We start from the raw sequence: 15,724 nt of genomic DNA on the forward strand, positions 1-15,724 counted from the left end.
GCAGAGGTGAATGTCGAGAGCCATGCGTCCTTCGAAACACGATCCTGTCAAGCCGCACTGCTTCTTGACACACTGCTCGCTTAACCCGGAAGCCAGCCGCACCAATGTGTTGGAGGAAACACCGTCCAGCTGGCGACCGAAGTCAGCTTGCTGGCGCCCGGCGCCCACTACAAAGAGTCGCTAGAGTGCAATGGGACAAGGAAATCCCGGCCGGCCAAACCCTCCTCTAACCCGGGTGACGTTGGCCCAATTGTGTGCCATCTCCCGGTCATGGCCGGCTGTGACACAGCCTGGGATCGAATCCGGGTCTGTAGTGACGCCTCAAGCTGTTTCCAGTATCCTAATCTACCCTGATTCAATGCTCGCTCATAACTAGAAGCAAAATGTCCTTTGGAACTAGCTAAAAAGCTACAATCTACTGGGCTAGGGAAAAATATGTTTAGGGAAAGGCAATATTAATCAAATGAATGGTGGAAAGTCTTTGAACAATTCACTATTTAATGTTTACAGTACATTCAAAGCTGGTGAATATCAGTAATGTTCATCAGTGCCTATCATCATGTGGTCATCAACTTCTGTACATTTTCAGGCATCTTACACTGACTATTCATAACAGGTCCTACCTCGTCCCCAGGCTCTGTGCTACTGCTTAGAGAGTTGGCTGATGGATGCGATTTAAAATGGGGCTAGAAGTCCAGGACAATAACAGTTTTACAGGGCTAAACCATATCGTTATGTACATGGTAAGGTTTCTTACTAATCTTTAACTTCAGGAGATGGATAAAGGTCCACTATGGCTGTCTATTGATTCAGATCTGTCTTTCTTGTGAGTCTGGGGGGGAAAACAAAACTTTTTAGAGGTTAGTTAAAAGTAACATTGGTTGATTTTTGAACTGAAAGAAAGTGTTACTTCACACAACCTGTGTTCAAGCCTTGGTTCCTTTTAAGAGTGGGGTCAATTATATTTCAATTCAAGTGAACTCTTTTGGAGTTTCTGAATTGACCCCAACACTGGTTCTTTTGTGGTCCAGATTTCTAGAATTGAAAAAAAATAATTAACAGGTAACATCTAACCCCTGTGATGTCACTCAGGTTGATCTCACTTGGGGAAGCAGCTGGTTATGGCGGAGCATAACCCTCGACCTGGTAGCATGCTGAGGTGGGCAGGTCTTTGCACTCCGACATGAACACAGGCAGAGCCGACACTGGGATCCACTCCTGTTGCTGCAAGACAAACGAGGAGAATTGTTCTGATGATGAATATTTTGAGTAGAAAGAATTGTAAAAAGGAGAATAAAAGCAAGTGAAATGTAATAACAGAAGTGCACATTTGAACAGCAAATCAAAATATTAGGCTTAGAAATCAGTTGAAGTTTGGGTAAGGGTTCATGTCTGCTGGCTGTATACACTGCCTATAATGCATCCTAACCTTGCTGGTGTCTTAGGTATCGGTGATGAATGTGTAGAGGTAGACTGCTGAAAAGCCACACCAAGTAACTCATCTGCTGTATGTCCTTGAAAATAGGATACATGTCATCTCTGTTGGCCAAGGAGAACAGGCACTCTGATACTGTGTTCCAAAACTAACAGCTAAACAAAATGGTTATGGTAATAAAATACGTTTTCCCAGTTAAGCCTCACTTTTCTGTTAACTCCTGCACCTGTGTGGTTGAGTGATAACACTCCAAACACAAGTAAATCAATCCCAGTTTGATCTACTTGTGGCAGGGCCCGAGCACGATCCAGCCACAGAAACGGTACACCAGGTAGATGATTCCGGTATCGAAACGCTCCTCTCAGGGTCAGAGTGGGAATCTAGGAATACCCAAGCACAATACACATATCAATGGAATTCTGGTGGAATTGATCAAATATTCCACTTAACTAAATAATAGGGCTTGTGCGAAGCATCAAGTGTTGACTTCAACATGAGTGTCTTACATTGTATCTCTTGAAGTAGCCCATGACTCTCATCAAAATGAGAACTGTCCCTGTCCCAAGAAAGATGCTGCAGACATTGTAATGTGTCAGAATCTAATGGGGGAAAGAACTAAAACGCTGTCACCACAAATTAAACAAATATGTATGTAATGTGTTAAGGCTAAAGAAGGCACAGACAAACAGTACAAAACTTTACCTTTGTCTGGATTTCTATTTTGAGAATGGAGCCGATGAGGATATACCAGCCTTTCAGAAACTCCAGTCTATCTGACCATGGAACCTCAACACTGGCGGACTATACAGAAGTCTATGTACTCCTGTAAAATCACACCGACCGGTTTACATAAACAAAGGTTTAGACAGACATTTCTTTGTGAACTCAGCAAAAAAAGAAACCTCTCACTGTCAACTGCGTTTATTTTCCACAAACTTAACGTGTAAATATTTGTATGAAGATAAGATTCAACAACTGAGACAAACTGAACAAGTTCTACATACGTGACTAACAGAAATTGAATAATGTGTTCCTGAACAAAGGGGGGGTCAAAATCAAAATGAACAGTCAGTATCTGGTGTGGCCACCAGCTGCATTAAGTACAGCAGTGCATCTCCTCATGGACTGCACCAGATTTGCCAGTTCTTGCTGTGAGATGGTACCCCACTCTTCCACCAAGGCACCTGCAAGTTACCGGACATTTCTGTCGGGAATGGCCCTAGCCCTCACCCTCCGATCCAACAGGTCCCAGACGTGCTCAATGGGATTGAGATCCGGGCTCCTCGCTGGCCATGGCAGAACACTGACATTCCTGTCTTTCAGGAAATCACGCACAGAACGAGCAGTATGGCTGGTGGCATTGTCATGCTGGAGGGTCATGTCAGGATGAGCCTGCAGGAAGGGTACCACATGAGGGAGGAGGATTTCTTCCCTGTAATGCACAGCATTGAGATTGCCTGCAATGACAACAAGCTCAGTCCAATGATGCTGTGACACACCTCCCCAGACCATGATGGACCCTCCACCTCCAAATCGATCCCGCTCCAGAGTACAGGCCTCGGTGTAGCGCTCATTCCTTTGATGATAAACTCGAATCCGACCATCACCCCCGGTGAGACAAAACCGTAACTCGTCAGTGAAGAGCACTTTTTGCCAGTCCTGTCTGGTCCAGCGATCGTGGGTTTGTGCCCATAGGCGACATTGTTGCCGGTGATGTCTGGTGAGGACCTGCCTTACAACAGGCCTACAAGCCCTCAGTCCAGCCTCTCGCAGCCTATTGCGGACAGTCTGAGCACTGATGGAGGGATTGTGCGTTCCTGGTGTAACTCGGGCAGTTGTTGTTGCCATCCTGTACCTGTCTCGCAGGTGTGATGTTCGGATGTACCAATCCTGTGCAGGTGTTGTTACACGTGGTCTGCCACTGCGAGGACGATCAGCTGTCCGTCCTGTCTCCCTGTAGCGCTGTCTTAGGCGTCTCACAGTACGGACTTGCAATTTATTGCTCTGGCCACATCTGCAGTCCTCATGCCTCCTTGTGGCATGCCGAAGACACGTTCACGCAGATGAGCAGAGATCCTGGGCATCTTTCTTTTGGTGTTTTTCAGAGTCAGTAGAAAGGACTCTTTAGTGTCCTAAGTTTTCATAACTGTGACCTTAATTGCCTACCGTCTGTAAGCTGTTAGTGTCTTAACGACCGTTCCACAGGTGCATGTTCATTAATTGTTTATGGTTCATTGAACAAGAATGGGAAACAGTGTTTAAACCCTTTTACAATGAAGATCTTTGAAGTTATTTGGATTTTTACAAATTATTTCTGAAAGATAGGGTCCTAAAAAAGGGACGTTTCTTTTTTTGCTGAGTTTATATATCAATAAAAATTATGCGGATTCATGACTGACTGGCTGAGAAAAGATGTCCTTGTCCTGACACGTTAATTCTCAATTGGAGATCGAATTTCAATATTTAAACAATGTTGTAAATGTCGAGAGACAGACAGCAATGTTTGTACAACCGCCTGTTTTTGCAAACCAAATGTTAGGCTAGAAGCAAGGGGAAATAATACCAAGACGTTTTTTACAGTGGAGATCAAGTTCATTAATTGGCTGGCTGAGCTGGTAGGACACTGGATACGCAGGAATTTCTCAGATGGAACAGAAAACAAGATGTACATTTCTGCATCGTAGGCTAACCTGTGCTAAACAGGTTTTTGGCTTAGAACACGTCTCAACCAATCACAATGCAACCAGTTGTAGAAGAATCCTAGAAGACTCCTAAAAGAAAAAGTCTAATCATTATGCATAAGCAGATACAGTATATATTTTTTATTTACCATGATGATATAGCATAGTGTAAAAGAAGACATTACTTTCTTGTAATCATATCAGTAGACTTACAAACTGAAGTTGAATCCTGTTGAGCACAGAGTGAGGGAGGGCTCTTACAATGATGAGACAGTCAAAGAGCAGTGGTTAGTTCTTAACCGACTTTACAATACAGTGAAACCCAAAAGGATCCATTTTTCTAAGAACCCATAGAAAACATATTGTCATACTGGGAATCTGTCTGCAATCTGCTGAGATAATAGGTTTAGTGAAGTAGACAAACAGATTGAAGTCAGATGGCATACAGTGACTTCAAAGTCATAGCAGTTTGGCAGCTCTCCGTTTCTGACTGTCTGTAGATTTATGCCCTGAGAATGGCTTTGGAATGTATAACGTCTGTTTTACGGGCTCCTGACCAATTCTGCCAAAAAAAATTTGTTGCACTAATCAAATTTTTTCTTGTACATGTTTCCTATGACTGGTAAGAGCTTCTGGACATCAGAACAGCGATCACTAACCTCGATTTGGAGAAAGATTTCTACTTCAGTCGGCGGCACAGGACATATTGCTCACCCTGGACCAGGCCCTAATCCCCGACAGTCGGAAGAGAAAGAAACAGCGATGTAGAGGCTGACGTAACTAATCCGCCTCGACCCTCTGTTCAATTGGCGAATATACAATAACTGGAGAACAAACTGGACGAGCTCCGTTCCAGACTATCTATCAACGGGACCTGAAGAAGAAACTTTGCACATACACCGCTGCCATCTAGTGGACACAATCTAAATTGCAACTGGGCTGGAATAATACATTATGGCCTTTCTCTTGCATTTCAAAGATGATAGTACAAAAAAAAATAATTTTAACTTTGTATTATCTTTTACCAGATCTAATGTGTTATATATGTAAAATATAATACAAAGAACTAGATGGCAGCAGTGTATATGCAAAGTTTTAGACTGATCCATTGAACCATTGCATTTCTGTTTAAAATGTATCAGGACTGCCCAAATGTTCCTAATTTGTTTATTAATAACTTTTCAGGTTCAAAACTGTGCACTCTCCTCAAACAATAGCATGGTATTATTTCACTGTAATAGCTAATGTAAATTGGACAGTGTAGTTGGATTAACAAGAATTTAAGCTTTCTGTCAATATCAGATATGTCTATGTTCTGGGAAATGTTCTTGTTACTTACAACCTCATGCTAATCGCATTAGCTTACGTTAGCTCAACCACCCCACCGATCCTGAAGAAGTAAACACTGGCACATCTTGAGCACTGATCCACAACTGGAAAAGACGTTTAAAAAAAACCTGCGGTTAGTCCAGACACGCCCCCAACATCAGTCAAATGGTGGTGAGGTCTGATCTCCCACCGGTGCCACTTAGCACCTTCCTAGACAGAGTGTGCAAAGCTGTCATCAAGGCAAAGGGTGGCTACTTTGAAGAATTTAACACTTTTTTCACTAATACATGATTCCATAGTTTTGATGTCTTCACTATTATTCCACAATGTAAAAAATAGTTTAAAAAAACAAACTGGAATGAGTAGGTTTGTCCAAACTTTTGACTGGTACTATATATTTTGGGATGTGAGGACAGTCTGTTTGACCTAACGAAGATCCGTTTTAGATCTAAACGTTGTCAATAAAGCGATGAATTGGGAGCATTGTGGTGCCAGGACAACAACCTCTCCCTCAACGTCAAAAACACGAAGGAGCTGATCATGGACTACAGGAAATAGAAGGCCGAGCACACCCCCATTCACAATGACGGGGCTGTAATGCAGCGGGTCGAGAGCGCCAAGTTCCTCGGTGTCCAAATCACTAAGGATCTATAATGGTCCAAACACACCAACACAGTGGTGAAAAAGTTATACAGCTGAACCATTGAGAGCATCTTGACAGGGTGCATCACCGCTTGGTATGGCAACTGCTTGGCATCCAACCACAAGGAGCTAGAGAGGGTAGTGTGGACTGCCCAGTACATTGCTGGGGCCGAGCTCCCGGCCATCCAGGACCTCTATAACAGGCGGTGTCAGAGGAAGGCCATACAAATGTTTAAAAACTCCAACCACCCAAGTCATAGACTGTTCTCTCTGCTACCCATGGCAAGCAGTACCGATGAACCATGTCTGGATCCAACAGGACCCTGAACAGCTTCTACAGTGCCTTGCAAAAGTATTCATCCCCCTTGGCGTTTTTCCTATTTTGTTGCATTACAACCTGTCATTTAAATGGATTTTTATTTGAATTTCATGTAATGGAAATACACAAAATTGTCCAAAGTGAAATTTAAAAAATCATCAATAAAAACAGAAAAGTGGTGCGTGCATATGTATTCACCCCCTTTGCTATGAAGTCCCTAAATAAGATCTGGTGCAACCAATTACTTTCAGAAGTCACATAATTAGTTAAATAAAGTCCACCTGTGTGCAATCTAAGTGTCACATAATCTGTCACATGATCTCAGTGTATATATACAGTTGAAGTCAGAAGTTTACATACACTTAGGTTGGAGTCATTAAAACTCATTTTCAACCACTCCACAAATTTCTTGTTAACAAACTATAGTTTTGGCAAGTCGGTTAGGACATCTACATTGTGCATGACACAAGTAATTCTCCCAAAAATTGTTTACAGACAGATTATTTCACTTATAATTCACTGTATCACAATTCCAGTAGGTCAGAAGTTTAGATACACTAAGTTGACTGTGCCTTTAAACAGCTTGGAAAATTGCAGAAAATTATGTAATGGCTTTAGAAGCCTCTGATAGGCTAACTGACATCATTTGAGTCAATTGGAGGTGTACCTGTGGATGTATTTCAAGGCCTACCTTCAAACTCAGTGCCTCTTTGCTTGAAAATCAAAAGAAATCAGCCAAGACCTCAGAAAAAAAATTGTAGACCTCCACAAGTCTGGTTCATCCTTGGGAGCAATTTCCAAATGCCTGAAGGTACCACATACATCTGTACAAACAATAGTATGCAAGTATAAACACCATGGGACCACGCAGCCGCCATACCGCTCAGGAAGGAGACACGTTCTGTCTCCTAGAGATGAACGTACTTTGGTGCAAAAATTGCAAATCAATCCCAGAACAACAGAAAAGGACCTTGTGAAGATGCTGGTACAAAAGTATCTATATCCACAGTAAAACAAGTCCTATATCGACATAACCTGAAAGGCCGCTCAGCAAGGAAGAAACCACTTCTCCAAAACTGCTATAAAAAAGTCAGACAACGGTTTGCAGCTACACACACATAGAACTGTTTGGCCATAATGACCATTGTTATGTTTGGAGGAAAAAGGGGGAGGCTTGCAAGCCGAAGAACACCATCCCAACCATGAAGCACGGGGGTTGCAGCATCATGTTGTGGGGGTGCTTTGCTGCAGGAGTGACTGGTGCACTTCAGAAAATAGATGGCATCATGAGAAGAAAAATGATGTGGATATATTGAAGCAACATCTCAAGACATCAGTCAGGAAGTTAAAGCTTGATCGCAAATGGGTCTTCCAGAGGTCAATGACCCCAAGCATACTTCCAAAGTTGTAGCAAAATGGCTTAAGGACAACAAAGTCAAGGTCTTCGAGTGGCCATCACAAAGCCCTGACTTAAATCCTATAGAACATTTGTGGGCAGAACTGAGGCCTACAAACCTGACTCAGTTACACCAGCTCTGTCAGGAGGAATGGGCCAAAATTCACCCAACTTATTGTGGGGAGCTTGTGGAAGGCTACCCGAAACGTTTGGCTCAAGTTAAACAATTTAAAGGCAATGCTACCAAATTCTAATTGAGTTATTGTAAACTTCTGACCCACTGGGAATGTGATGAAATAAATAAAAGCTGAAATAAATAATTCTCTCTACTATCATTCTGACATTTCATTTAAAAAATAAAATAAAGTGGTGATCCTAACTGACCTAAGACAGGGAATTTTTACTAGGATTAAATGTCAGGAATTGTGAAAAACTGAGTTTAAATGTATTTGGCTAAGGTGTATGTAAACTTCTGACTTCAGTTGTATACACATGTTCTGAAATGCCTCAGACTGCAACACCACTAAGCAAGAGGCACCACCAAGCAAGCGGCGCCATGAAGACCAAGGAGCTCTCCAAACAGGTCAGGGAGAAAGTTGTGGAGAAGTACAGATCAGGGGTTGGGTTAAAAAGAATATCAGAAACTTTGAACATCCCACAGAGCACCATTAAACCCATTATTACGTTTTTTTTAAAGAATATGGCACCACAACACACCTGCCAAGACTCATGGACCAGGCACTGAGGGCAATAATCAGAGAGGCAACAAAGAGACCAAAGATAACCCTGAAGGAGCTGCAAAACTCCACAGCAGAGATTGGAGTATCTGTCCATAGGACCACTTTAAGCCGTACACTCCACAGAGTTGGGCTCTACGGAAGAGTGGCCAGAAAAAAAGCCATTGCTTAAAGAAAAAAATAAGCAAACATGTTTGGTGTTCGCCAAAAAACATATGGAAGAAGGTACTCTGGCCAGATGAGACTAAAATTTAGCTTTTTGGCCATCAAGTAAAACGCTATGTCTGGCATGAACCCAACACCTCTCATCACCCTGACAACACCATACAAACAGTGAAGCATGGTGGTGGCAGCATCATGCTGTGGGGATGTTTTTCATCAGCAGGGACTGGGAAACTGGTCAGAATTGAAGGAATGATGGATGGTGCTAAATACATGGAAATTCTTGAGGGAAACCTGTTTCAGTCTTCCAGAGATTTGAGACTGGGATGGAGGTTCACCTTCCAGCAGGACAATGACCCTAAGCATACTGCTAAAGCAACACTCAAGTGGTTTAAGGGGAAACATTTAAATGTCTTGGAATGGCCTAGTCAAAGCCCAGACCTCAATCCAATTGAGAATCTGTGGTATGACTTAAAGATTGTTGTACACCAGCGGAACCCATCCAACTTGAAGGAGCTGGAGCAGTTTTGCCTTGAGGAATGGGCAAAAATCCCAGTGGCTAGATGTGCCAAGTTTATAGAGACATACCCCAAGAGACTTGCAGCTGTAATTGCTGCAAAAGGTGGCTCTAAAAAGTATTGACTTTGGGGGGGTGAATGGTTATGCTCAAGTTTTCCGTTTTTTTGTCTTATTTGTTGTTTGTTTCACAATAAAAAATATTTTGCATCTTCAAAGTGGTAGGCATGTTGTGTAAATCAAATGATACAAACCCCCAAAAAATACATTTTAATTCCAGTTTGTAAGTCAACAAAATAGGAAAAATGCCAAGGGGGGTGAATACTTTCACAAGCCACTGTACCTCCAAGCCATAAAACTGCCAAAAAGTTTGTTAAATAGTTAGCCAAAAAGCTACCCAGACTATCTGCATTGACCCTTTTTGCACAAACTTTGTCTCACTGCTGCTTACTCTCTGTCACTTTATTCCTAGTTACAAATCTACCTCAATTACCTCGTACCCCTGTACAGTACCCCTTGTATATAGTGAAGCTATCATTACTCATTGTGTATCTATTATTACGTGCTTTACTTTTCTATTGTTTCTGTATTTACTTTATCTCTGCATTGTTGGGAAGGGCCCATGAGTAAGCAGCGAAATCACTGTGAAATCACTGTTAGTCCACACCTGTGGTTTACAAATCATGTGACGAATAAAATGTAATTTGATTTGATTGAGTGAACTTGATCTTCACATTCAACAACCTGCAAGCAACAAAGAGAAATACAGTAGCCTATTACTGACCTACATTTAGGACAAAAACGTGAGGGATCCAGCTATGACTATTATGTTCTTTGTTTACAGAGCTGTCACCCCACAACCATGTACTATAAGCAAAATACATTTTCGTGAATTGGATATAGTTGATACAGTTATACTACTTATGAATATAGTTTTAATATGGGTTTTTTTGCAGGAAAAAAGGAAACATTTAATATTAGGGTCTGATACCTTTTGAAATGCACAACGAAATTCAACAGATCCTCCTCTGTTGTGCTTCCCATGGGGAACACAGGAAAAATCTCAAGGCATTCTGTTGGGGGGTAAATAACAAACAAGGGACTTGAAACATTTCTGCAATAAAAAAAACATTGCTTATCAAAAACTCATCAGTCCAATTCATAACATTCTGTTCAGACCTTTCTGACAAAGGGATAAAAGCATATCCAACCTCTTACACACCACTGAAGGCTAAAAACTGTAAATGACATTTAGTATACAGTATACAGTGACCATTAGCCTACCAGTTTCAATCTGTGCTTCTACAGTATATCACAGGTCTAATTAGCTGTTGAGATGCTTCCGTTCCTTGAGGAGTCCTGGCACAGAGACTGAGGAGAATATATATCCCCTTTCTTCTTATACACAAGGTTACCAACGGTGATGTTTCGCAGATGAGAATACTACATCAACTGTAACATACTTTACTCAAATGATCTTTTATTGACAAGAGAGGATTTGATTAACTTAAGTGAACTGTCAAGCTATGACAGAACAAAAGTTGGAGGCAAAATGAAACATGATGTATCATACATGTCAGACTACAATTATGTACTGTGTACTAATCACAAATCACAAGAAACAGACGTTGGGTAGGTATTTCAGTGGAATCATGCTCCACAAACATTGCCAGTAATAATGCATCAAAATGAAAGGAGTATTGTGCTGGACAAAGTCCCCAGAGAACAGCACTACACAAACTACTTCACCTATACAACTCAAATTGCTCCTGGGGATGCAAAATAATGTTTACCTTGTGTTGGGACTAGGGAAATATGCTTGGTCAACAGTATTTTGAGTCAACCCGAGCACTACTTTCTGCCACCTCTGGTCTCTTGGCCCTCCCACCCCTACAGGAGTTCAGCTCCCACTCAGCCCAGTCCAAGCTCTTCTCTGTCCTGGCACCCCAATAGTGGAACCAGCATCCCCTGAAGCTAGGACAGCAGAGTCCCTGCCCATCTTCCGAAATCATCTGAAACCCCAACCTCTTCAAAGAGTATGTTAAATAACCCCTTAGGAAGAGATGCTTGAACGTCATGAGGTTTTCCTCTTTGAAGGTTACAACCATCTGATTACTCAGTCCAAAAGACACCAACCGGGAATATTAAGGTGATTTATTACACACACAGGATGCATTCCAATATGATATAATAGTGGCTTCCTTCACTATGTCTGCGGAAGTTGGTGGCCACTTTCTCAATGAGTATTGGGGGCCGACCCTGGGCATGTGGACCCCAGCCGCTAGGAGAACAAACAAGGTGCAATTTCAAAATGTGGTTGTGCATCAGCAGTTTTCCTCTTGTTATGCCAGTCATTGACATTCAGTCAATTAGCCCATGTCAACAACAAAAAATTTGATTGGTAAACTAGTCTAGCCAGCTATCATGGTTTAATTACCGACCAGTCACAAAGGGGCACGTGCGCAGGGGCCCTGACCTCCAGCTGGCCCGCATTGATTTGGTTAGCCACTCTCACTCAGATATCATATTATTAACATGGCATAGGTCATGTTAAAATGGGTCGAATTTTATGAAATTGTTTTAAAAATGCAAACATTTCTCTCCTCCCCATTGCAAAATGTGTAGAATTGCAGGAAATTAGCTGTAAAACTGAATATTTATCTCTGCCCCACGGCAGAATGAGGAGAATTGCATGACATTTGTTGTAAAATTACTGGATATGAGATACTGTAATTCTGGCAGTTAGAATGGTTTGAAACCATGACACTGCTCATTTGCATGATCAGGGAATGACAGGGTCTGTGCCTCTTTCTATGTTGCGTCTTTATGGTTTGGACATGGAATAGTTCACAACTAAAAAACTTCAACAAGTCTCTCTGTTGACTATCCCCTCATTGGTCAGTACCTGGATGGTAATGATGATGGTAATGATGGCGATCTTGATGATGTGGAGCCTCAGTTTCCAATGGTTTCCGTCCCCGTGCTCTGTATTTCTCACAGGGGTTCATGTAAAAGTACTTGATATTTCCCTTGAGGTAGTCCGATGTCTCCAGGTCCTGATGTTGCCGATGGTCTGCCCAGGCAGCATGCCCATTCGGCTCACACACAGAGCTGTATGAACCACCCAACTTATCCATCTCTGAAGGAAATAGAAAATATATGTTCAACCATAGAAATAGAATCTATTTCTGTTCTAGTAGTTCTATTTCAGTGTTCACTTTTACACAATAGGTAGCCTAACCCTATAGCTATTCACAAATTATTTCCAAACATGCTGTGGGATCAGAACCTGTTCACCAGAAAAGTAGTTTACTTTACCATGAAAATAGCCTAACTTAAATGCTTTGCACTGTGGCTATTCCTCATTCTTGGTGACACTGACATACCTGGAGTGTATTCATTCTGCCAATTCTGTTGCAAAACGGAACGAAGCGGGGAGGGACTTACCTGACTTTGTCCTGTAGAAACTCTTGTTTTAGTCCCCTGGGGTGTATTCAATATGTGTTGCAACGGAAACCGTTTACCGTTTAAGAAACAAACGGAAGCAAACAGAACAAACGGAACGAAACAGGGAGGGACCTACTTGAATTTGTTCAATAGGAACTCTTGTTTACATTGCAAAACGTTTTTCGTTTGGAGTAATTAAATGGTTTCTGCAACAGACAAAATGTTTTGCAACAGAATCGGCGTAATGAATACACCCCTGTAACTGGTAGCCGATCATCATGACATTGTTTCTCTCTGTACATTCTCTCTGCGTTTGTCATCAATCATTAATTTGGAAAGTAAGTAGGGGAGAGTGGGGTAAGTTGAGCCAAAGGGTTAGTTGAGCCACCCCGTGTTTCAAGGAAGCCATACACAAAACAATTAATGTGACCAAATATTTAGCAATCAAATAAAATGTTATTTGTCACATGTGCTGAATACAACAGACCTTACCGTGAAAGATTACTATGCATAAACAGCAAGTAGCAGCAGTGTAAAATCAAAGGGGGGGGGGGGGTCTATATAAATAGTCCGGGTGGCCATTTGATTCATTGTTCAGCAGTCTTATGGCTTGGGGGTAGAAGCTGTTAAGGAGCCTTTTGGACGTAGACTTGGCGCTCCGGTACCGCTTGTCTATGACTTGGGTGACTGGGGTCTTTGACAATTTTTTGGGCCTTCCTTTGACACCGCCTAGTATATACAGTACCAGTCCAACAAACCTTTGACTGGTACTGTATATTTATAAAATTGGAGTCTGTTAAGGAAGAAACCACATGGAAGAATTGGTAAGCAACTTAGGTCCAAATGAATTTATTGTGTTATAGGTTTCATGATGCTTGTATCTAAACCAAAGTATATTGTTTTAAGATTGTCTTAAACATCAGTTGGGGTCACTATAAGCTACAATATGAGGTCCTAAACCTAGCATGAAAGTGCATCCTTGTAGCTGTGTAGGCTAATATAGTCAAAATGTTTGCCTTGGGGTTAGTTGGCCACCATACCCCATACAAATTATGACATTTAGGTAGTTTCATGCATAGTATTTTTGCAATGTGTCATGCACATGAACTCAAATTAGTGCATTTTTATTTCTACAGAGACGACATCTTCATGCCCCGTGTATATGAAACAGGGTTGGTTATGTTTCCACTTGACCCTGAAGAAATATGTATTTGATGTTTAGGTATTTCTATTGGTTGGTTGAATTTACATATAAATAAGATGTTATGCCATTGGTCAAGCTTGCAGATATGGGGAAATCGCGAACGTCAATTCTTCTCATATTGACATTCAAGCGGTAGGTCACGTTCTGAAATACTGTATTCTGTTTTCATATTTACAATGTGTACGAGTTCACTAAGTAAATTTCCTGTTGTACTGTATATACAGTTGAAGTCGGAAGTTTACATACACCATAGCCAAATACATTTAAACTCAGTTTTTCACAATTCCTGACATTTAAACCTAGTAAAAATTCCCAGTTTTAGGTCAGTTAAGATCACCACTTTAATTTAAGAATGTGAAATGTCAGAATAATAATAGAGAGAATGATTTATTTCAGCTTTTATTTCTTTCATCACATTCCCAGTGGGTCAGAAGTTTACATACACTCAATTAGTATTTGGTAGCATTGCCTTAAACAATTTAAACATGGGTCAAACGTTTCGGGTAGCCTTCCACAAGCTTCCCACAATAAGTTCGGTGAATTTTGGCCCATTCCTCCTGACTGAGCTGGTGTAACTAAGTCAGGTTTGTAGGCCTCCTTGCTCGCACACACTTTTTCAGTTCTGCCCACAAATGTTCTATAGGATCGAGGTCAGGGCTTTGTGATGGCCACTCCAATACCTTGACTTTATTGTCCTTAAGCCATTTTGCCACAACTTTGAAAGTATGCTTGCGGTCATTGTCTATTTGGAAGACCCATTTGCGACCAAGCTTTAACTTCCTGACTGATGTCTTGAGATTTTGCTTCAATATATCCACATCATTTTTCTTCTCATGATGCCATCTATTCTTCAGCTTTTTCCCCTCCAAACATAATGATGTTAATTTTGGCCAAACAGTTCTATTTTTGTTTCATCAGACCAGAGGACATTTCTCCAAAAAGTATGATCTTTGCAGTTGCAAACCGTAGTCTGTTTTTTTTTTTATGGCTGTTTTGGAGCGGTGGCTTCTTCCTTGCTGAGCGGCCTTTCAGGTTATGTCGATATTAGTACTCGTCTTTCTGTGGATATAGATACTTTTGTACCCGTTTCCTCCAGCGTCTTCACAAGGTCCTTTTCTGTTGTTCTGGGATTGATTTGCAATTTTCGCACCAAAGTACGTTCATCTCTAGGAGACAGAACGTGTCTCCATCCTGAGCAGTATGACGGTTGCGTGGTCCCATGGTGTTTATACTTGCGTACTATTGTTTGTACAGATGAACGTGGTACCTTCAGGCGTTTGGAAATTGCTCCCAAGGTTGAACCAGACTTGCCTGATTTTTTTTGATTTTCCCATGATGTCAAGCTGAGTTTAAAGGTAGGCCATGAAATACATCCACAGGTACACCACCAATTGACTCAAATTATGTAAATTAGCCTACGAGAAGCTTCTAAAGCATGACATAATTTTCTGGAATTTTCCAAACTGTTTAAACTTAGTGTATGTAAACTTCTGACCCACTGGAATTGTGATACAGTGAATTATAAGTGAAATAATCTGTCTGTAAACAATTGTTGAAAAAATGACCTGTGTCATGCACAAAGTAGATGTCCTAACCGGCTTGCCAAAACTATAGTTTGTTAACAATAAATGTGTGGAGTGGTTGAAAACGAGTTTTAATGACTCCAACATAAGTGTATGTAAACATTCCCGACTTCAGCTGTATTGTAACCCAGGGTTGTTACAGTATGTACAAGGTGGGCATTTCTTAATAAAACAACTTTGAAGCACTGACCTTAGGCAAATGGATGTAGTTGGAGCTAGATTCCACAAAGCCTGATCTCTACTCCATGCCATTGTTGACGTTCATCAGAAACA

General features: G+C 41.4%; 1 long non-coding RNA gene across 1 annotated transcript; it reads right to left on the reverse strand.

Moving 5' to 3' along the window:
* Positions 1-45: 45 nt before the first annotated feature.
* On the reverse strand, positions 46-6,434 carry LOC139578701 (uncharacterized). The gene is made up of 3 exons (XR_011675592.1): positions 2,138-6,434; positions 1,942-2,034; positions 46-1,815 (listed from the first exon to the last, which is right to left on the reverse strand). It is a non-coding gene; the product is annotated as an uncharacterized lncRNA (long non-coding RNA).
* Positions 6,435-15,724: the final 9,290 nt, after the last annotated feature.

This window comes from Salvelinus alpinus, chromosome 6 (genome assembly GCF_045679555.1).
Source record: "Salvelinus alpinus chromosome 6, SLU_Salpinus.1, whole genome shotgun sequence".
Classification (NCBI taxonomy): Eukaryota; Metazoa; Chordata; class Actinopteri; order Salmoniformes; family Salmonidae; genus Salvelinus; species Salvelinus alpinus.